At 46.8% G+C, this 24,138-nt stretch overlaps 1 protein-coding gene across 2 annotated transcripts in view; it reads right to left on the bottom strand.

Moving 5' to 3' along the window:
* The window catches only part of SNTG2 (syntrophin gamma 2), a 2,000,310-nt gene that overhangs the window by 1,078,490 nt on the left and 897,682 nt on the right, over positions 1 to 24,138 (bottom strand). The window lies entirely within an intron of this gene.

The following is a 24,138-nucleotide window of genomic DNA, read 5'->3' as shown; positions in this document are numbered from 1 at the left end:
GCAGAGAGAGCTTGAGATTAACTTACAAATAAACAAGTACATGGTTTTTGATCCCAACCATAAGACCCACCCAAAATAGTCCCTGGATGGTAGTCCTTTTGAGAGTGCCCAAACCTTTGAATACACTGGCCTCACTCTGACAAAGAATTTTGGCTGGTCCTCTCAGATCCACAAGAGAAACATGAAGCTTGAACATTATGCAGGTGGTCTTTTGAAAGGTCTTAAGGGTTCTAGCCTTCAAACAGTATCTCTGCCCATACAAATGTTTGACCTTTACTGGGTGTATGGAGAATGAGGCAGGGTAGCCTTGGGCCCTTAGAACTGCCCTGCACCATCTATTGTTGTTGGTAATGTGATCTGTGTAAAACTAGAAGTACAAGCCAATGACTCCAGCCGCACTGTGAAATTTTATGATTAGTAATGTTTTTGACTAGTTTGTTATTTAAGAAATGTTTACCAATGATGTTTAACATAGTTTTAGGGATTTTACCAATTTTATTGTTTTAAAGTTTCATGTGGATTGTATCTATGTGTGATTTTATGGCAGCCTTTTCCGAATAAAGAAATATACTTTACTAAATCTGACTTTTCATTGAACCCTTCTGTGGCACAATATGCCAGTTTATTTAAGGTTACAACACACCAAGTTTGAGTTTGCATCTTCAATTTTCAAACCATTTCCTGTATTGATCCTTAATTAGTTATTTTAATATATTTTGGCCATGGTAAATTATCAGTGATGTTACTATTGAGGGGAATAGAAAAGGAAAGGTGAAGTTCGCTATTCAATCATTTGTTACAATTTCACAGTAGCTGCTTATTAATTATGGTACGGTAGGTTGCCATAGCTTTAAACACTAAAGGAAATAAAAGTTTGGTGGGTGGGGTGCTTGAATAATCTGGGGATCAGCCCGTGCAGCAATCCAGTCAATCATTTTTGTCCACCGTGCTACCCCATACAGGATCAGCCATAGGAAAATCGTTGTGGTGCTATTACAATCGGAAATGTCCGGCCTGAACTGCCAAAGCACGTCTCTTCTGAACAGGAACACAAGCAACTCCAGACCAGTTTCAGGGGCACGTGGCCCTCATCTGTAGGGTGCAATTTGTATTCCTTTCTATACAGGCCTCACCTGTCAGCCCACCAGCAAGGTAAAGTTCTGACAACCATCCAGGTCTCAGATGACTGCATAAGAACTGCCATGGTGGCTGACCAAACCCACTTTGGGTGGAAAAGGGAAGCGGCCTGCAGCAGGACATAGTTAATAGTGGTTATGGCTGCATTGCTGCTGGGTTGGGGGGGGTTATATAGGGAAGATGGTTGGAGATCAGAGGTCTTTGGTTTCCAGGGAAGGGCTGGCTCTGCATCAGCCTACTGGAGCTTCCAGTCATTTATATGACTCTGAAGGATTTCCTTCAAGGGGATACAGGTGCTCAGACTACACCGCTGCCATGTGGTACTGACCTAAGTATGAGCGTACTGTGCCCTAAGTTCTGTGCCAGTGAGACTTGCACATCCAGGGTGTCTAGAGTATGAGGAATGTTTCTGGCTGCCCACCATGGGACAGGGTCCCTGAATGCTGTAGTAGACACTTGTGGAAAGATCACAAGTAGTGTCTGGATTCCAAGGTGGCATAGTGAAATCTTTCACCATTGGGTAGAACCCTGGCTAGATCTTTTCACCACTGTCAGGAACACACAGCATCAGCTATTTTGAGCACTGGAGTTTCTGAAAGAACGTTTGTTAGGAGATGCAGACTGGTTGTACACATTCACATTGCTACCCCTCCTGCCCTGACATCTTAGTGGCCTTAGACTGGGCCAGGAAAGGGTGGTAGCCAGACCTCCTGAGCATGAACATCAGTACTCTGATCAGGCTCCCTCTTTGGTAGGACTGTTTGTCCCAGGAGAAGGGAAGAGTACTCCACCCAGACATGCACAACTTGCACCTCCATATGTGGAGACTGAACAGTACATTTAACTGTTTTTGATCTGCTATCTGTGGTAAAAGATAATTTCCTTGATGTCAGATGCCCTGCCATAAAATCAATTGACGGTAGTACAAGTTTATACACTGGGCTGGTGTGAGGACACTGATTCCTTACAGAAAAAGCTGTCGGAGGTTGTTTTGTATTCAGTTCAAAACATCTTGCAGAGGGCACTGTCAAAAGTTGTGGGTCCTTTCAGCCTTTCTACACTTGATGGCCAAACAGTCCTTGTTTGTATCACCTGTTGTGATGTAGCTTAATAAAGGTTTGATACACATTTTTTCCCCAAGTGATGCCACAGAGGGACCTTAATTTGGCCTCAGCGCCTCACATTTATGCCTTTTGAGCCTATTGATAACTGCTTGCTCCATCTTTTCAAATTGTTGACCGTTTTCCTCACTGCAATTATGTCATCTGTTTTGTGAAGGAACTGTAGACACAGTGCAATCGCCTTACAGCATATTTCTCCAGGACAATTGGTATTGAGGACTCTGGTGGCTGTCTTATCAAAAGTTGTGACCTCTTTCAATGCTGGGCAATCCAGCATTCTTTGCTTCCTCACAAAAGAGGAGACGGGGCGTTATGAGTTGATTCCCAAAAAGGCTTTTCACTTTTCCCACAGATAACACCAAGGGCCATTGAACAAACAATTAATGTTTTGTGGAGTTCTCTTGAGTAAAGAAATGGAAAGTTATGCAGAAGAGATGGATAGTTCTCTGCACTAGGATCTCTGCACTGGCCAACAAAAAGCTTCCAGAAAGTCTGACAGACCACTCCACCAAGTCCATGCTGCTACCAGTATGTTGGCATAGGGGTTTCTCTCCTTGACATCTGCCAGGCAGCAACAGGGGCATGTGTGCATGCAAGCATGAAGAACTACTGCCTTGACAGCAAGGAAGGACACTTTACTCACTCTGCTGTGCAAGTCTTTCTCTCTGAGTCCACTGCAGTTAGAATTATCCATCAGAAAAGTAAGTTACTTACCTTTGGTTGCACTCTTTTGTTTTGTAAACTGAGTCCTTGGCTCAGCTTAATATGGTGTTTTTTCTAAATATCCAAGGGTGACATGAGTGAACTTAGCTCAATGCATCAATCCAATTCTTGAACGTGAAATGCAGGTTTTTGTAGCCCCGCAGAACCCAACCTAATACATAGTTGACATAGCGTCATTGGTTTTGGGGTACTAACAGTTCCTAACCAAAATTCCAGGGACACTATGGTGATAAGAAACAAAGGGCCAGATGTACCAAAGGATTTTACCCATTCTGTATCTATGGGAAAATGCTTTAGTACATATGGCCCAAACTTCTCTATGTAAGCAAAAGACACTAACTAAAAAGTGCATTCATTTCAACAGGTGTACTATGTTACTCAACACATCTAAAACTACCACAAGTGCATGCTGTGAACAAAGAGAATAAAATTAACATTTCTACCATAGTTAAAATGTCATCCAAAAACCCTAGAACCTACTTCTATGTGCTATGATAAGAGAGCATGTAGTAGGATAACTGTCATTTAGATTTTCTTAGGGAGAATGAGCGCACTGCATGCCCGTTTACAGCTAAACGTTGTCATTATCAGGCGTAAAGGATGCCTTGTTTCTTACAAAATGCAAACACATGTCACATCATCATCAGCTCCTCCTCGACTCAGGCTTGAGATCAGCTTTCAGTAGGAAGTGCAATACGACAGCATCTCTGCCATCAAGATCTTCTCTGGCAGTATATAGCACAATAATTTGGGGGCGAGAGACCTGTCCTGGCAATGGGTCAAGTGGCAGTCCTTTTATACTCTATCTTATCTAAGATGGAATTTCCAACATCACCTTAGAATGTCTGGTTTAACCAATGAGCACCAGGATCCAAGTATAAGATGCTTTCTTTTAAACAAATGAGGTAAAAATACAACAATTTAAGCTACACTGCTTTGGCTATTTGTATTTGAACTTGAAATTGGCAATAACAAGGCACATGTTTTGGACTGATGTTGCATCAGGTGACTTGGTGATGTCTATAACCAAGTGACTTTACATTTTCATACATTCTTAGAAAGATTAGGACACACAATATCTGAATCAAGGCAGACAAGCTGATTCTGCAAAAATATAGAAAACTGAGCCTCTGTCTAAGTAAAATGGGGTCAGGCCTTATGATCTTTATGTCATCCCAGGCATGTACATCTGAATTGTAATGTCATGTGGGCAGAGTTATATAGAGGGGGTTGTTTGATTTATGGGAAAATCCCCACGCTCTCAAAACACTTGGATATAATATTCTACATTCAAACTCGTTTCATAATATCTGATATATTAGTACAAAATGAATGTACACAAATGTTATTCCATAAAAGCATGATTACATAAGAAAAAATGCACTAAGGTGTGCATGAATTTGTGTACTTTTAACATAGCATGTTTCAAGCAATATAAAATTAAAAATGAAAAGCAGTATAAAATGACATTATAAAAATGTTATGTCAGTTATGAGGGATGCATGCTGGCAATTTTGACAGATTAGTCACGATACTGAATAGGTCAATCAAAATATGTGCAGTTTAAAAAGGAAGTAAAAGCAAAAAATAGTCCACTGAAAACTCTTCAGTGTCACAACACAGTTTTCTGTCAAACTGGGAACTGTTTTGAATCCTCGTCTGAGGACGTTAATGTCATCAGGTTTGCATGGAGAACAGGAGTGGTCATTAAGAAAACCAGTTAATTTGCACTTGTTGTCATTCGCTCACAGATTAGATGACCAGCAATCTGTTACAATACTAAAGTACTCAACAAGAGCAAGAGTACTGCATTTGGAGACTTAAACATTAACAGTGAGTCAAGCCAGATCAAGTAACTCAAAGATCATCACTGGTGCAGCTGATCTATCATAGTTCTCATTTTGTATTAGGAATTAACACATTGTTCAACATTGTCTCTGGTGTGATTGCAACTGTTGCAGAAACATTTCTGCATGTACGAAAGAGACTGGAAGTTGCTCTAGATGTAGACTCAAGATGATTTCATCTGGACAGTTTATGTTCTGGAACACAGGTCTCACTTATAGAGTATTGTTTTAAAAAAATGTAGCATCAGTTTTCACTAAGTTCGGAAAGCCATGAAAGTCCCAAATAGAGTGCTGCAGACTCTGGCATCTTAGTTCAGCTGGATAAATGTACTCAATGTTATTGATTTCCTTATCAGGAGAAAAATGATAATGCATCAGCCCATGAACACTAGAATGGTTGGAAATCCTTCAAAAAGACTGGACAGCAAAGAGTGAAAAAACAATGGAATCAGTCCAAATACTGATTTAAACTCAAACACCCAACCAGATCCATTGCTATTAAAAAGATGTGTAATTCCAGTTGTTGTCAACAAATTAACTATTATGTGCACAATCTCAGCAAAGTGAGTAGGATATTTGTGAGAAATTGGGTTGGTGGTCCACTGGGGTGTGAGCCCTGGTTAAGCAGCAACCACAATTCATGTCAGGGTAAGGCAAACCGCAAATTAACATGTGCTCACCCTCTGATATCTTGGCACAGAGCAGTCAGGCTGAACCTGAAGGCAATGTGCAAAGTATTTGTGCAAAAATTCAAACAGTGGCTCAGTGAAAATACCATTCCAAAAGGATCCCACAGCAGGTTGGAAAAATAGGGCTCAATTTAATTAATAAATAACAAATTAATTAATTAATTAATAAATAAATAATACAAAACTAACAAAAATTATGCAAATTCAATTAGTAGAGTTTGAGTTATGATTTTTTAAAGAGTAAACTCTAACAGTGCTTAGAAGCGAGAAGCATCAACTGAGGATATCTGGTTGCGCTGGACTGGTACAAAGTCAAAAGTTCTGGACAACTGACACCCAGCCACAGGGACCCAGGAAGGCTAGCTGAATCAAAGTACCTTAAATCCTGGTTGTGGAGCACTACATGCACCTAAAACAAAGATATGCCACACAGCCAGGGGATACATAGGTTACTGAGATGCATAGAGGCTGGGGTGTAAGATCCTTATGCGTCAAAGCCAAGGATCTGGTGAACGGGAGTTGTGATCTGAAGACCAGTGTCAAGTACACATGGTGCAGTTGAGATGATGCGTTGGTTCTGATCCACACAGTTGCGGCAATGCAGCGGTTTGGCTTCATCATCTAGGCTGTTGGCAATGAGGGATCTGAGGCATTTGTGCCAGGGACAGCACTGCGCAGTGTTGGGTCCGAAGAAGATGCCCCGTCCCAAAACGTGCAATACATATCTGTTGTGTCAGTTCCAGCTCACACAGTAATGATGATGTGCTGGTTCTGCTCCCACAGCAGAGGAAGCATTGGTTCCTCTACAGCAAATTCCTCAGTCCCACTTCCAAGGGTCTAGGACTAGGGTGGCACCACTTGGCAGGCCAGACTCACACATGGCAGAGTGGTTGAAAGTATTTTATGTCCCTGATACTTCATATCTGAAGGTCAGCCAACTAGCCCTTGGAATCACTCTGGAGTCTAGGGTGGAAAGATGCAGGTCCAGTCCTCCTCATGCACAAACAAGAGGGCTGCAGGTACAGGACACAACAGCAAAGTAGGAGCCAAGCAAAACAGCAGTCCAGCAGAGTGGTAGTCCATCAGCAGCACAGCAATCCTCCTTCCTGGTAGCATATCCACAGGCCCAGAAGTGTACTCAAGTGGTGGTGTCACAAGTCCAGTACATATAACCAGTTGGGTCTTTGCAGTGGGGGAGGCTTTAAAGACAGGTCGTTGAAGTGCACACAGTGCTTGCCCTTCCTGCCCTGGCTCCAGACTCACTACAGGGGGTTATGTAGCCCTTTGTTCATGGACAGCACACAGCCTATTCAGGTGTAGGTGAAGCTGTGCCCAGCTCCTCCCTTCCCACCTGCCCAGAATGGCCATTCAAGTAACACCTCAGCTCCCATTATGTGGTGCTGTCTAGGAGGAATACACAAAACCCAGCTGTGACCCCACCCTAGACAAGTGAGCAGAGACAGGTATCAGGCACCAAATAGATAAAATAAGAAAATGTAATACAATAGGTATACAGTACCTAGGGTGGGGGAAAGAAATGAAGAAGAAAATCTGGGCTGGAGAACTGAGGCAACAGATCATGGGATCAGATTGCCCAGAAGCAAGAGCCCCCACACCAAGGCTAGTGTCATGCTTTGTCATCGAGCAGCTCCTTGTTGAGACAGTACTGCAATGCCCTATGGATGCCTTGAGGGAGCTCTTTACTGGTGGTTTTGTAAGCACAAGAAGCCAATGCGAAGTGTAAGGTGGAGGTGCTCTAGGTACAGATTGGTGTAATGTGACTTGTTGATTAAAAAGAACTAAGAGTTGCCCAATTAAATGTAATGGGTAGGTTCTCATGTTATGATTAAAAGGAAGTGGGTGGCTGAATTTGGAGGTAATGATTCCATACAGCTCATAAAATAGTGTGTCTACCCACCCTTGGAATTGCCTATCTATTGTACTACACAGTATCCCATGGAGCTTGCATGATGTTTCTTAAAGTGTTCCTAGTCCCTCTCTGTGTTTAGCTAAAACACAAATATGCAATCTTGCTAGAAGTAGCATTTTCAGAATTGAAATTTAAAATCGAACTTCATCATAATCTGGGATTTTAAATTGTGATTCCAGAGACACCAAACTTGGAAAATCCATCTCTTCCCAATTCGAGGTTATAATGATAAAAGGTTATAGGGCAACTCCAATAATATCCTTAGGGCGAGATAGGCTTTGCAGAAGTGAAAAACAAATGTATGGGTTTTTCACTACCAGGACATATAAAACTTAAAGGTACATGTAATACTTTTTTAAGTACACTGCACCCTGCCTCCTGATACTTGCAACGTTTGGCTGTAAAGGGACATGCAATGCACTCATTCTCCCTAAGAAAATCTAAATGACAGTTTTTCTGCTCCATGCTCTCCTATCTTAGCTCTTAGAAGTAGGTTTTAGGGTTTTTTGATTATGTTTTAACCAATGTAGAAATGTTAATTTTATTTTTGTTGTTCACATCATGCAGTTGTGGTGTTTTAATCATATTTGGAGTGGTGGTTTTAGATGTGATGAGCATCTGGGTACACCTGTTGAAATAAATGTCCTTTTTAGTTAGCGTCTTTTGCTTAGCATACATTGTGTGTATGGTATTGAAGAATATGAAAGAGGTTTGTTTCTAATCACCACGTGTCCTTGCAACCTTGTTTAAGAACTTTTAGTAATCCAAAAGCATTGACGCTACTTCAACTATGTATTAGGTGATGTTCTGTGGGGTTACAAAAACCTGTGTTTCACATTAAAGTACTGGATTGGTGCATTGAACTAAGTTCACTCATGTCACCCATGGGTTTGGAGAAAAAACATGTAGAGTTGAGCCAAAGGTTCAGACTGTCTAGGGCCTATTCCAAGGGTGACATATGTATTAAAAATGAAGGTTTGGGCCAGGCAAATGGTCTACTTTGCCAAGTTGACCGAGCAGTTTAAAACTGCACACAGGCTCTGCAGTGGAAGGGCTGAGACGTGTTTAAAGGGCTACTAAGTAAGTTGTACAATCAGTGCTGCAGGCCCACTAGTAGCATTTAATTCACAGACCCTAGACACAGGCAGTTCACTTTACTAGGGAGTTAAGCAAATTAAATATGCCAATTGCATACATGCCAATTTTTCCATGTTATAGGGTATGTGCAGAAGCATTTTATCACTGGTTAGCAGTGGTAAAGTGTGAAGAATCCTAAGGCCAGCAAAAACAGGAGGTCTGAAGGTAAAAGGTTTGGGGAAGCCACGCCAAGGATGCCAGGTCTAACGGTATGTTGTCTGTAAAAGCCTCTGAATCTCTGAAACAGTTCTGGTTGTCTGCAGATTGTATGTTTCTGGTATTGTGCTGCAGAAGTCAAAGGTTCTACTTTTAGTAACAATATGGAGAATAAGTTGCCAATTTCATTAAAATGCATTTTTCTCATAGCAATACTAGGTCAAGGGACATATTTGATTACATGTTGAGGTGGAAGGTATAAGCTTCTTCCACAACACTACTGCCTTAGAAAATGTAATATGAAAGAGTTGGACTGGTTTCAAACCACAACAAGAAACAATAGTTATCACTAAAATGGGACCCATTGTGCAGTAGTTCATGGTGTGTGGGGATGGACATAGTAGAAATGGCTGATGAAAACACAACTTAACTCTGGTATTAAAGTGCTGAACATTCCTTGGAAGGCCATCCTTTCTCACAGAAGAAAGTGTCCTAACGGTTTTCTATAGCTGGATGTACTAATAAACAAATAGATGTCTACATTTAAGAAAAAAGACATTTCCATAAATGAAACAGATGTGAGTTGTACATTGTTTTGTACTAGGGTGTAGACCTGTACTTTTGACAGTCATGATAATGAAAAGTTGTAATTGGTAGAGTAATAACACTGCTTATTAGCCATGTAATAGATGAATTGTTGCTAAATGAAAAATTGTGTTTCTTCCACTCTTTCGATACTGAGTAAAGTGTATGTGGATTCTTCATTAGTCATTAGTTTGTGTTAGGGTCATCATATTTAACTTTATTCAAACATTAAAAAATGATCATAAAAGCATAGTTAAAATATCACATAATAAAACAATTCCATTTAAAACATCAATATCACACTCAACTCCCCATATCTGCAGACAAAAAATTAGTCCTGTGATCCCAGTCACAAGATCATATCAAATATAAATCAAACACAGACCCCAACAAACGTAACAGGAACAAATTTGTCATTCTATTGCTAGTAAATAGACATATCATTCCTTACTGGTAGAGCACTTTTAAGAAACAGGCTGACAGTACACATTTTAGGGATTCTCAGCTTTTGCAAATATAGCAAGACCAATTTACATTTGTTAGAACCTAGTCCTCTTAATACAGGTATAACAAAACATTGCCCAGAAAAACAAGAATAAAAACCACAGAAAACAAACAAAATGCAACAGACTTTGTGGGGAGCTTTCGTCGAATGGACAGAGCAGAATACAGGAACAATCAAACTACCCAAGCGGAAGACATAATTGCCATCAAATATTACCTGGATACCTGCACCTACCCCAGTAATGGAATATAACATGTAAATAAGGCTGTGCCCTAAGGATGATTTGAATCAAAATATAATCCTTTAGCTGAGTTGTGGTGAATTCCAATGACTCCCGCTCCCTTGTCAACAAGACCAGGAAGGATTTTTTTAACCCAAATCCTTTTGCATTTTGGTAGTCTAAACATATTTAAAAAAATATATAGATGGTTTACATGTGACCTTAATATAATTGAGACAGGGGATGAGATAACCCCCTAGCATAGGATAACCATTCCTCCATAATGTCTCTATTAAACACAGCAGAAGGACTGTTCTAGACAGAGCACCACAGCAACCATGGGGCAAGATTTATAAGAACTTAAACATGGAGGTATGTTGGAAGGGGAACTGGGCGGAAGGCCAAGTAATCTTCTACAAAGTACTGTCTACTCCCTGGAGGCTTTGTACTCACAACCATGACCCATGTTCAAAAACCTGAATGCACTTCCTCCTATACACCTCTAAAAAAGGGGCGATTGGCTTCTTATAGTGGAAGAGAAGTTAGCAAGGAACCTAATGCTAAGGGCAAGTTATTTCTGGCCATGGTAATACATGGGGACCAAGATCCAGATGACTAAAAAAACAAATAGGAGATCTTGCAGACTAGGGAGATGGGGTTCTGATCTGCTGATAGTGGGCTAATTTATTGCGCTCCCTGGGTCACATGTCATTACAAAGGTTTTATTGGCATTAATACCTAAATGTAAAGAAGACATAAATCAAATATATCTCTCTATCAGGGTTTAGAGACACCCCCCCAGGTGTCAGTGAGAGCAAGACTGCATCATCTGATTAAGTTAATACTTTAATAGGTCTATTTTATGGTAGGGGCATCCAAAACCTTAGTTAACAGGACCTCATCCAGTCATGTGACATACAATAACATGAGGATGGGGCAACCATGCACCCTTGTCCTACTCCCCACCCTGGACTAAAAGAATCATATCTCACAACAGCTAAAGATCATAACGGAAAGCCCACAAAAACCCAAGAGCCCCTTTTCAATTACCATAGCCTCCAGCTCTTTCCACAAAAGGGACCTCACCACACCACACAATCAAATGCACACAAGATGTCCAAGAAGTCTAGAAAGATGGACCCCTGCTTAGCAATAGTATGTTTACTTATCACCAAACGAAGTTTGAGACACTGCTGCAACATTCACAAACCGGCATGTGCTGCAGCTTGGAGAGAACACCCATTTCCTCAGCGCAGGTTACCACCCTGCCCAGGACAATCCTCACTACTATCTTGACCATAGAATCCAAAAAGGAGATTGGCCGACAGCATATTGGGTCATCCCTTTTCCCCTTTTTTGAAAACTAACACTATAACAGCTGGTTTTCAGGGCTGTGGCAAACCAACTTTACATGGCTTTTTGATACAGTTAGTGATCAAAGGGGCTAAAAAATCAAGGTTAGATTCACACAGGTCTATAGGGACAATGTCAGGCCGAGGTGCCTTAATAATAGGGCTCACAGAAATAGCCACAGTCACTTCAGACAAGGACAATTTGATATTCATTGGGTAAGTCATGGGGGGGGGGTAATGCACAGGACAATATTGAAAACTCCTGAGTTACAAATCTTACTAAAATGGCTGGTTCAATGTTCCGAGCTAATGTTTATGCCAAGTGAGTACTGACCATCTTTCCCCTATCCAAAATCATTGGCAGTATGCTAAAAAGTGTTTGGTGTCTTTCATCTTGCAGGCATTAACTAAATTGGCCCAGACATCATGCTGTAGTTCTAGCTTCCTATGCTTCAGAGTTATCATATACACCTTCTTGAACCTGGAAATAATAGCACGGTCTCCATGTTTAGCATGAAGGGCCTGATGTAATTGGATATATGCTCTTCTACTGCTACCATCAAACCAGGGTTACATTATAAGGCTCAAAAATAGCTGTCTCTTTTAGACGTTGCCAGGGCACAAAGACTGATCTGAGTGGCTGCAAAACCCAATTTAATTGTATAATAGCTATTAACTGAGCCTGGCCATGGTATATCAGACCTAAGTCTCCTTTGAGGAGATACGGAGGCCAGGGTGGGATTAATGACTATACTCTTAGAAAGTGAGAGCATGCCACTGTCAATAACTTTAAATATTGTTTGCAGGTTTTCTTGATCTATTGCCCTATTTATTTCTGCTGCTTCTCATTATAAATGGCATATATTCCTGTTGCTGTGAATCATTTATTTCTAGTGGAATGTGGTCCCAGACGGAAGTCAAAATTATCCATGTTTCTTTGATTGAGGGTAACTATTCTTTCACAGCCAAAGCACCTGAATGTGCTAATCAACGCTGGCACAATTTTCCCACACCATGTGTAATGGCTATTAGAGGTGTTTGTATACTGTATCCTGGATCGGGTGGATTAGCTTTAAGAACAGGGCGTTGGAAAGGAAACAGCACATGCAGGTACTTGAGTCATAGGCCACCACACTAAACCTTTTGGAGGGCAAAAAGTGGAATTATGTGTTCCATTCTGGATCATTTAATTTACACCAGAGTAAGAAATGTTCATTTAATTATTAAACAGTAACATTAACATTTGCTATTGAAGGTTTTTCAAAGTCTTTCATAGTATCATATCCCACACAAGTAATTATGGGGGTCATTCTGACTCCCGCAGGCCGCGGTAACCGCAGGGCCGGCGGGGGCCGCCAGAATACCGTCAGAAGACCGCCGCGGTAATTCTGAGTTTCCCGCTGGGCGGGCGGGCGACGGCCAGAAGGCCGCCCGCCCGCCCGCCCAGCGGGAAACCCCTTCCCACGAGGAAGCCGGCTCCGAATGGAGCCGGCGGAGTGGGAAGGCTGCGACGGGTGCAGTTGCACCAGTCGCGATTTTCAGTGTCTGCTATGCAGACACTGAAAATCTTAGTGGGGCCCTGTTAGGGGGCCCCTGCAGTGCCCATGCCAGTGGCATGGGCACTGCAGGGGCCCCCAGGGGCCCCACGACACCCGTTACCGCCAGCCAGGTTCTGGCGGTCAAGACCGCCAGAGCCAGGCTGGCGGTAAGGGGGTCGGAATCCCCATGGCGGCGCTGCGTGCAGCGCCGCCATGGAGGATTCCCCAGGGCAGCGGAAAACCGGCGGGACACCGCCGGTTTTCCGTTTCTGACCGCGGCTGTACCGCCGCGGTCAGAATGCCCAAGGGAGCACCGCCAATGACCGCCAGGGTCAGAATGACCCCCTATGTCTTCTCATAATAAGCCAAAATGTTGTTTCTCAAATACATTTTTGCACTGTGAATTTTGTGAAAAACAGATAGCTAAGGGATGTGACCTGTCATCACTCTGAAAGTAAGGACATTTCTTCAAGGCGTTCGGGTGACCATTAGGACATGGAGCTTCACAATGCTCCAATTATGGAGAATCATAGATTTCCGTAGGGTAACTAGTTCTATGCATGCAGCAGTGTGCATAGTGATGATAATAATACATTTCTTTGTAATTTACCAAATTCAAATATGGGTCTTTATTGTGCTTAGTGGCATATGTTCTGTAAATCAGACATCATTCATTTTTACCGTCTGTATCCTAGTCATCTGAAACAGAGCCAGGAAAAATATATTCATTTGTTGATACTTTAAAGACATGGTTATTGCAATGTCTTAGTAGTCTTCATCATTTGATAAGGAATCTTTTCCCAAGCTATGTCCTATGGCACAGTAATAGCTATGATGTTTCCACTGTAGACATTTCTTTGAGCTCTGTGGGATTAATGATATGGCTGTAGTTCAAGAACCACAGCTTCTGCAATTGCTGTTTCAGGAACATGGCGTCCATTTAGTAGCAGAAGAATGGCATGGGATGCGAAGAACATAGGACCAAGGTGGAATTAAGTATCTGTCACGAAATCAATGATAAGGAAGAAGCAATCTAGGACTTAGAAATCGTGTGTGGACATGCAGAGTCATTCTCATAAATAGTGGCTTCTCAAAAAGACATAATTTAAATTGATGTGGACACAGGTGGTACTTCATAGTAAATCACTGAGTTGCAAGAAACATTTGCAACTTTGGTGATGGCAGCATCAGATCAGTCAGTGAAGTTCATTACTCTGTGTAGCACTGGAGAAACAGTGTACTCAAATATCCCAGCTGGGCAGTCAAGCTAGTTATGTGACTGCCCTCATGCCTGTATTTCATGCACAGTAGGGAGAGGCTGAGAAGTTCTACTCTGAATCCTTCTTAAACTCTGTGAGTGTTAGAACTGTTAGCATTAGGGTGATCTTCCCTTAAATCTTTTTGCCTTTACCCTCTACTTTTTGCTGAAATTAATTTTTGTTGATCTAAGGCTCTGTGCACCTTATCACTTCTAACCAGTGCTAAAGTGCTTGTGTTCTCCACTCTAAACATGACTTACACCTGATTGGCATATGTTATTCACCTATCAGTCCCTTGTAAAGTGGTATACAATATACTAGGTCCTCCTGCACTTAGGGTGCCACCCACTTAATTAGCCCCTTGAAACACATCCCAGTTCTGCCACTGCAGCCTGAATGCAGTTTTAAACCACCAAATCACCTTGACAAAATAACCCTCTTGCCGAGCCTTAAACCTCCATTTTATTGCATATATGTCATCCCTAAGCTATGCCCAAGATAGCATATATGTCAGGGTGCATTGTAATTAAAAGGTAGGACGTGTACTTTTACAATTCCTGGTTGTGAAAAACTCCCAAATGAATCTTTCACTACTGTGAGGCCTACCCCTCTCAAAGGATAACATTGGGTTGCCTTATCACAATTATTAAGTGCTATCATTTGATTGGGAATAGATTAACATATGTTTGGTATCTGAGAGATTGGGATTAAATCCTTTGGTGGAGCCATTGGTCGCACTCCTTCTTCAGTGCAGGTGTCAGCCAACACTGGAGAGGGCTACAATGAATTTTTCACTGCGAACAGTGGAGGATTATTTTTCTTTTAAAAAAAGAGCTTAGGCAGTACGGAATCACTTCTGGTCGGCCCCCCACCCATCTGACTGATGACACAGATTCCCCACCAGGGAGATGAGAGGAGGAGATAAGGGGGGTCATTCTGACCCCGGCGGTCTCAGACCCCCGGGGCCAGGGTCGGCGGGAGCACCGCCGACAGACCGGCGGTGCCCCGCGGGGCATTCTGACCGCGGCGGTTCGGCCGCGGTCAGACAAGGAAAACCGGCGGTCTCCCGCCGGTTTTCCGCTGCCCTTGGAATCCCCCATGGCGGCGCAGCTTGCTGGCCGCCATGGGGGATTCTGACACCCCATACCGCCATCCTGTTCCTGGCGGTTCGCCCGACAGGAACAGGATGGCGGTAGGGGGTGCCGCGGGGCCCCTGGGGGCCCCTGCAGTCCCCATGCCAATGGCATGGGCACTGCAGGGGCCCCCGTAAGAGGGCCCCACTGTGTATTTCAGTGTCTGCAATGCAGACACTGAAATACGCGACGGGTGCAAACTGCACCCGTCCCACCCTGCAACTACGCCGGCTCAATTCTGAGCCGGCGTCCTCGTTGCAGGGGCATTTCCTCTGGGCCGGCGGGCGCTCTTTTGGAGAGCGCCCGCCGGCCCAGAGGAAATGTCTGAATGGCCGCCGCGGTCTTTTGACCGCAGTGCGGTCATTTGGCGGCTCCCGCCGCCCGCCGGGCTCAGAATGAGCCCTAAGATCTCTCTCTCACTCTGGTGGGAAAAAATGCCTCAAAAGACCTCCCTGAAACTATTTCATGGCTGTGTATCCTGATGTTGCCGCAATCCACAGTCAGGAAACCCACTAGGTCACCAGATACCAGTGTTTTTGGAAGTCAACCCTTTTGGTGAATAGAATAGCTCCCCCAGGGGGGCAATATTTAAAAAAAATAATGGCCCTCATTACAACCCTGGCGGTCGGTGTTAAAGCAGCGGTAATACCGCCAACAGGCTGGCAGAATAAAAAACGGAATCACGACCGTGGCGGAAACCGCCAACATAGACAGCCACTTTAACCCTCCGACCACCACGTCGGTACAAACGTACGGTGCGGCGGACACCGCCAACAGGCAGGTGGGAGACAATGTACCGTCCTCCCTATCACAACAGGCCTATCCGCCACCCTTTCCAGTGCGGAACCAACGCGAATAAAAACACAGCGGAAACAGTACACAGAAGGAAAAAACACTCACCACTCCACACCCCACGAGGAACCAGGACGCCATGGAGCCCGAATTGCAGATACTGCCGATGATGGTCTTCCTGCTCCTCTATCACGAGCTCCAACGAAGACGGCGACGACCACGGTGAGTACTGCACCTACAACACAGGGGAGGGGGAAGGTAAAAGAGAGTGACACACACACACAACACCCAACAACCCCAACCCCACCCCCACCCTCACCCACAACACCATACACACAAATACATGCTGCAACATTACATATACACCTCCCTACCCCCTGAAATAACGCAAGGACAAAAGGAAATTATTTGAACGAATGTAATCATGTGAAATATCATTATCAAAATTCAAAATCCAGTATATACAATTATGTACACCAACTACACAAGTCTGGATAGTGCACCAATCATTGTCCGTGGACCACTGGGCCCAAAATGCATGGGTGAGGCCCACACATGATACCTGACTCCAAACGGAGAGAACACTGAAGGGGCATCAGATAGAAAATATACAGGCACCTCAGGGGGAGAGGGAGGGAGGGCACCTCAGCCTGATGAACGCACAACACCACTGCTCCACGTGGGGGCTCCATGCCCACTGCTTTATCCTGGGGAGTACAAAGCCACAGTCTCTCAAGTGGATAACAGTCTCCACTGGTTCTGGAGGGGGCATGGTGCCCAGAGTGCTTCATCCTGCCAAGGACTGAGGTAGTGGATGTGATACTCCACTGGTTCTGGAGGGGGCTTTGTGCCCAGAGTGCTTCATCCCGTCAAGGACTGAGGTAGTGGATGTATTTCTCCACTGGTTTTGGAGGGGTCTTTGTGCCCAGAGTGCTTCATCCTGCCAAGGACTGAGGTAGTGGATGTGATACTCCACTGGTTCTGGAGGGGGCTATATGACCAGAGTGCTTCATCCTGCCAAGGACTGACGTAGTGGATGTATTTCTCCACTGGTTTTGGAGGGGTCTTTGTGCCCAGAGTGCTTCATCCTGCCAAGGACTGAGGTAGTGGATGTGATACTCCACTGGTTCTGGAGGGGGCTATATGACCCGAGTGCTTCATCCTGCCAAGGACTGAGGTAGTGGATGTATTTCTCCACTGGTTCTGGAGGAGGCTTTGTGCCCAGAGTGCTTCATCCTGCCAAGAACTGAGGTAGTGGATGTATTTCTCCACTGGTTCTGGAGGGGGCTTTGTGCCCAGAGTGCTTCATCCTGCCAAGGACTGAGGTAGTGGATGTGATACTCCACTGGTTCTGGAAGGGGTGTTGTGCCCAGAGTGCTTCATCCTGCCAAGGACTGACGTAGTGGATGTGATACTCCACTGGTTCTGGAGGGGGCTTTGTGCCCAGAGTGCTCCACGTGCAGTGAGGCCGGAACAATACACTCGCCTGGGTGTGTGTGCCACGAGATTGCTGAGGTATAGGTAGCATGATACGCTATGGAGGCAGAGACATACCACACACTGCTGCAGCTTCGCATTCCATATGCAGGTGACAACTGTGATGAGAGTGATGCTTCATGGAAGCTGCCCAGGGTCCTGGAACTCACCACCAGCCTCGGACGACTGACCACTGGGGATGGTAGCCATGTCTGTGGTGGTGCCACTGTCTGAGGATGGCGCGGGGCCGCTGGTGGTGCTTGCGGCGGTGTCAGTCGTGGCAGTGCTTGCGGCGGTGTCAGTAGCGGCGGTGCTTGTGGCGGGGTCTGTGGCGGCGGTGCTGGCTGCCGGGTCTGTGGTGGTGCAGGTGGCGGTGTTATCGCCGTACAGGTTGGGGTGGACGTGGAAAGAAGGTGTGACACTGGTCCCTCAGTCGGTGCCACCATGCCCTCTCCTGACCTGCCCTTCAGTTTTTGGCCCTTCACCATGTTTGATGGTGGTACAGCTGTCTTGCCACTCTCCCCTTTTGTTTTCCGTGACCCCTTGGTGGCAGGTGTTTTCAGCTTCTCCCTCCGGGGTGTGGGCACCTTTTTCACCTTGGCAGGTGGCGGAATGTCCTTGCCCTCGCTCCGTGGCAGACTGGCAGCCCTGATGGTTGGCGCACTCCATGACCCCACAGTTGCTGGCACCACTGTGCCTGGGGACGTGGTGGCTGAGGTGCTGGGCTGGGACCTGGAAAGCCTGGTCCTAGGGGAAGGACGGGGGGGAGGTGAAGGGAAGAGCCCACGGTTTGACAGGAAAAGTTTTTTAGACACACTGGGACGGGTAGATGGAGGGGGTTTGAGAGTGGAGGAAGAGGTAGTGGTTGTAGGAGGTGTACTTCTGCTGAATTTGGGTGAAGGTGCATAGGCTGGAGGCTGTTGTGAGGTGGATGGCTGTTGGGTGGGTGTGTGCCTGTGTTTGTGTACTTTAGGAGGAGGGCTCACTGACACACTGGGAGAGGACACGGGGGCTGTGTGAATGGTAGTGGGGGTGGTGAGTGCATGTGATCGGTGTGTGGTGATGGGCGTGCTAGTGATGGAGGTACTGGCTGAGGATGTAGTGCATGCAGGTGTGAGTGGAGACAAGACTGGGAGGGAGGAGGGAGACGTGGAGGAGAGGGACACAGTGGGGGAAGTGGATGTTGGTATGTGTGCATGGGTATGATGCTTGTGTGAGTGCCTGTGGGATGTGTGGTGCTTATGTTTGCCTGAGCCACTCTTGTGTGTTGATGTGTGTGCATGCTGGTCTGATGGTGTGCTTGGGACAGGCTGAGGTACAGGGGATTGGGTCTGGGTGGAGGAGGTTGGAGGGGGAGGCTGAAAACAGGGACAATGGCTGCCATCAGTGCTGAGGCCAGAGCCTGAAATGCTCTCTGTTGGGCTGCCTGGCCAGAATGAATGCCCTCCAGGTATGCATTTGTTTGTTGCAAATGCCTCTCAATATCCTGGATGGCATTCAGAATGGTAGACTACCCAACAGTGAGGGATCTCAGGAAGTCAATAGCCTCCTCACTGAGGGTAGCAGGGCTGACTGGGGCACGGCCTCAGGTGCCTGGTGTGAAGGAGATGCCCACCCTCCTGGGTGAGTGGGAATGGGACACATGCTGAGGGGCTGCTGGGAGGGCGGTGCTGGTGGGGGGGTGGCAGCTGTACCTGTTGATGCCAGGGGCACAGAGGGGGCCGCCACCGCAAGGGAGCTCCCATCAGAGGAGGAGTCGCTGTCCTGCCCCACCATGGAGCTCCCCTCACCCTCCGTCCCACTGGTGGCTTCAGACTCCGTTGTTTCGCCCTCCAGGGCCAAGTGGGATGCAGCTCCCTCCTGCTCCTGTGCCAATGCTCCTCCATCTGATGAAGCTATTGCAGACAAGAACAGGGAGACCACAAAAAGAGGGGGGGACAGGAGAAAGACATGTTCAAAGCATGCAACACCACTATCGTTGGCGGACACAATAGACACAGCAGCCCTCTGCACTACGCCACGCACTTATAGTTCCTAGATTAATCACATGCCCATGGGGTACAAGGCCTAAGCCTGATTGCTGCACACCTGGAAGTCACAGGAGCCTGACTAGGTGTAGATGGCACTAAACACTAGTGGGGTTGGGGTGCCACAGAGCCTGCCTCACAACGGACCTTGCCTACCAAGCTCGCCCTGGCCTGGGGGAACCCACTGCCCGCCTCCCCCACCCAGACACCTCATTATGCACAGCTGAATGAGAGTGTACTCACCCCCTTGTGGCTGCTGTGATGCCCTCAAGCGCCCATCCAACTCCAGATACGCCACCGCCAGGATCTGGAACATCAGGGGGGTCATGGTGCGATGGGCACCCCTCCCACGTTGGAAGGTCATCCCCAGCTGGGCCTCCGCCGTCTTCTTGCTCCAGCGGCGCAGGTCCTCCCATCTTTTATGGCAGTGGGTGCTCCGTCTGTGGTGGACCCCCCAGGGTTCGGACGTACTTGGCGATGGCACACCAAATAGCCTTCTTCTGGTGGGCGCTGACTTAGAGGAATAGTACAGGGGGAAAGGAAATTCTTTACCCGTCCGGACCGTCATACTCATTGGCCCCCGTTCCCACCCTTGCCCTGACTCATCATGCACTCACCGTCCGCACATGCAGGCCTCAGCGCCCCCCATGTATCTTCCATCCAAACCACTCAAAACAGGCATTGCCCATGCAGCATGCTCACAGTGTACTCACCTGTTTGTCTGGAGGACCGTACAGATGTGTGTACTGGGGGAGGACCCCATCCACTAGTTTCTCCAACTCATCCAAAGTGAAGGCAGGGGCCATTTCCCCAGACACTGTAGCCATTGTCGCTTCCAGACACAGGTCACAGCAGCACTTGCATTGTAGGTCCTCTAGCTGAAGGTCAGGTATCAAGTGAGTGAACAGACAGAAAATGGCGGTCACGTCCGCGGCGGTGCGTACCGTCAGCGCCGGTGTACATCGTCATTGGCTCCTCGGACCCATAGGGTCCAATGTTAACCAAGGCTGGATTGCGCCGTAGTCTTCGACTGCCCACCGCGACGGTGTACAACGCCAGCGCAGTTACCTCATATCCCCTTGTCCCACCTTACAGGTCAGGCAGCTGCCATTTCAGGGGGCCACATGGCATTAATATTAACTGCGTCACACCAGTGTAGGGCTTGAATACACACAGTTACAGACACATTGCGGATTAATGTGTGCAAATGACATTTTGTGATACCTCAGTGTTGGCTGACTCTCTGTTCGCTGTTCTCCTCCATAGGGCAAGTCTGCTGTGGCAGGTGATGAGATGTCGGCATCCTCCGGTGTACAGACCACTGGTGGACCTGTTGACAATGGAAGAGAGACACATATTAGTCACCTACAGACTTGATTGTGCAACAATCCATGAACTGTGTGCCCAGTTGGAGCCAGACCTGATGTCAGCTATCCGCCATCCCACAGGGATACCCCCTCTAGTGCAGGTCCTGTCAGTACTCCATTTCCTGGCAAGTGTTTCCTTTCAAACAACAGTGGCCATTGCATCAGGGATGTCCCAGCCAATGTTCTCTAACGTGTTGTCCAGAGTGTTGTCTGCCCTGCTCAAACACATGCGCAGCTACTTTGTGTTCCCTCAGGTGGAGGATTTGACCACAGTGAAAGGTGACTTCTATGCCCTGGGACATATCTCCAACATCATTGGTGCCATTGATGGGACACATGTGGCATTGGTACCCCCCCCCCTGCAGGAGTGAACAGGTGTACAGAAACCGGAAGAGCTACCATTCGATGAACGTGCAGATGGTGTGTTTGGCAGACCAGTACATCTCCCATGTGAATGCCAAATTTCCTGGCTGAGTGCATGACCCTTACATTTTGAGGAATAGCAGCATTCCTTATGTGATGGGGCAACTCCAGAGGCACCGTGTGTGGCTAATAGGTGAGGACAAGGACCCTATACAGTGCGAATAGGTGTCTGGGTATGGGGTTGTCCCTACGGGTTAGTGTGTGTCTAACAGTTGTCCCTCCATATTTGCAGGTGACTCTGGTTTCCCCAACCTGTCATGTGACCTCAGTGAGAAATCCCAGGACAAGGGCCGAAGAACGCTACAATGAGGCACATGGGTGAACTAGGAGGGTGATTGAACGAACCTACGGCCTCCTGAAGGCCAGATTGCGGTGCCTCCGTATGACAGGTGGTTCTCTCTACTACTCACCAAAGAAGTTGTGCCAGATCATCGTGGCCTGCTGTATGCTGCACAACCTGGCTTTGCAACGCCAAGTGCCTTTTCTGCAGGAGGATGGGCCAAATGGTGGTCTTGTGGCAGCTGTGGAGCCTGTGGACAGTGAAGAAGAGGAGGCAGAAGAAGAGGATATCGACAACAGAAACAGCATAATCATGCAATACTTCCAGTGAGACACAGGTAAGAAGATGTCACTGCCTCCCTTATCTCATAGTATTTTTGGAGCTAGCATAAGTCTGTCATTTTCACTCAGTGTATGGACCCCCTGACTTGTCACTTTGCCTTTCCATTTCACAGATGTGGGTCCCACTTTGTGCTCTCTGCTATATTTCCTCCAGGCATACAGCTGTGTTACATCGGTATGTGCACAAGTAAATTGACATTGCTATATTCCATAGCTATTGCAATTACACGTTTGTGAAAGCATAGACTGACTCCAGATTGTTTTGTGATTGAAGTGTGTTTATTTCTGTGCAAATAAGTGAAGGGGGTTGTAAAATGGGCAGGGGGGATGGTGGAGGAATGTCCATGGCAGAGTCCAGTCTATTTGTTTCACAGGTGCATTGTCCAAAGAGGCATAGGAAGTGGAGAAGGGCAGTTGAAGGATGGACAGGGTGACAAAGTGGGACAGAAGGGTGACATTCAGGGGGGCCTAATTTCCTGGCAGGGGTCTTGGCAATGTTCTCTATCTTGTTCCTGGATCTCAGGGACCGTTTGCAGGGTGGTTCTCCATCTGCAGGGGGTGGGGTGCTGGTGTTGTGTTCCTGTGGCGGTGCCTCCTGTCCACTAGCGCTGGCGGAGGTGGAGGGCTGTTTCTTCGTCCAGGCTAGTGTCAGGGGCCCCTTGTTGTGCCACAGTGTCCCTCCTGGTGTTAACAAGGTCTTGCAGCACCCCTGCAATGGTGACCAGGGTGTTGTTTATGGACTTCAGGTCCTACCTGATCCCCAGATAGTGTTCCTCCTGCAGCCTCTGGATCTCCTGAAACTTGGCCAGTACCGTTGCCATTGTCTCCTGGGAATGATGGTAAGCTCCCATGATGTTGGAGAGGGCCTTGTGGATAGTGAGTTCCCTGGGCCTGTCATCCCCCTGTTGCACAGCAGTCCTCCCAGCTTCCCTGTTTTCCTGAGCCTCTGTCCCCTGAAACGTGTGCCCACTGCCCCCAGGTTCCTGATTTTCTTGGGTTGGTGGGTTTGCCTGGGTTACCTGTAGTGGTGGACACACTGCTGATTGACGTGTCCTGGGGACAGAGGGATGGGCCTGCTGGGTGGGTGCTGTGCTGGTGTTTCCTGAGGGGGGAGGCTCTGTGGTGGCTTGTGACAGTGTCAGGGGAACCGACTGTCCCGAGATCCCTGATGGGCCGGGCTGGTCATCTTGATCCAGTTGTGCAGAGCTGCTGTCATCACTGTGGGGGGACTGGATATGTCTGGTACCTCCTGTCCGGTAACGTTGGGTTGGGGTCCTGCAGCGGTGTAAAGGCATGATTATTGCATCTGTGTGTGCCATTGTGTGCAATGGGTGAGTGACCCTGTACTCCAGTGCTTGCATTCTTGTCTTGGGCCTTGTGTGATATTTGGCTTGGGATCTGTGTGGGTATCTGTAGTGGACATGCTTTGGTGATGGGTGTCCATGCTTTGGTGTTGCATACAGGGCTTGGTATTGGTATGGGTGGGTTGTGATAGTGGGGCATATGTGAGGTGTTGGAGTGATGAGGGTAAGGGTGATGGTGGGAGTATGTGATGGCATGCAGGTAGGGTGGGGTGATGAGGTAGTAAAGAGTTGACTTACCAGAGTCCAGTCCTCCTGCTACTCCTGCGAGGCCCTCAGGATGCAGTATTGCCAAGACCTACTCCTCCCATTTTGTTAGTTGTGGGGAGGAGGTGGGGGTCCACCACCAGTCCTCTGTACAACAATCTGGTGTCAGGAGACCATGGAACGCACCTTCCCCTGTAGGTCGTTCCACCTCTTCCTGATGTCATCACTAGTTCTTGGATGCTGTCCCACTGCGTTGGCCCTGTCGACAATTCTGCGCCATAGCTCCATCTTCTTTGCAATGGAGGTGTGCTGCACCTGGGATCCGAATAGCTGTGGCTCTACCCGGACGATTTCCTCCACCATGACCCTGAGCTCCTCCTCAGAGAACCTGGGGTGTTGCTGAGGTGCCATGATGTGGTGTGGGTGATGTGTAAGGTGGTGTGTGTTGTGATGTGTGAGGGGATGTGTTGTGTGTTATTTGAGGTGCGTGGATGTTGTGTAAGTGATGGTGTTGTGTGTCTGTGGATGCTGG

This window comes from Pleurodeles waltl, chromosome 5 (assembly GCF_031143425.1).
Source record: "Pleurodeles waltl isolate 20211129_DDA chromosome 5, aPleWal1.hap1.20221129, whole genome shotgun sequence".
NCBI classification, from domain to species: domain Eukaryota; kingdom Metazoa; phylum Chordata; class Amphibia; order Caudata; family Salamandridae; genus Pleurodeles; species Pleurodeles waltl.
This window is presented reverse-complemented; position numbering and strand designations above follow the sequence as displayed.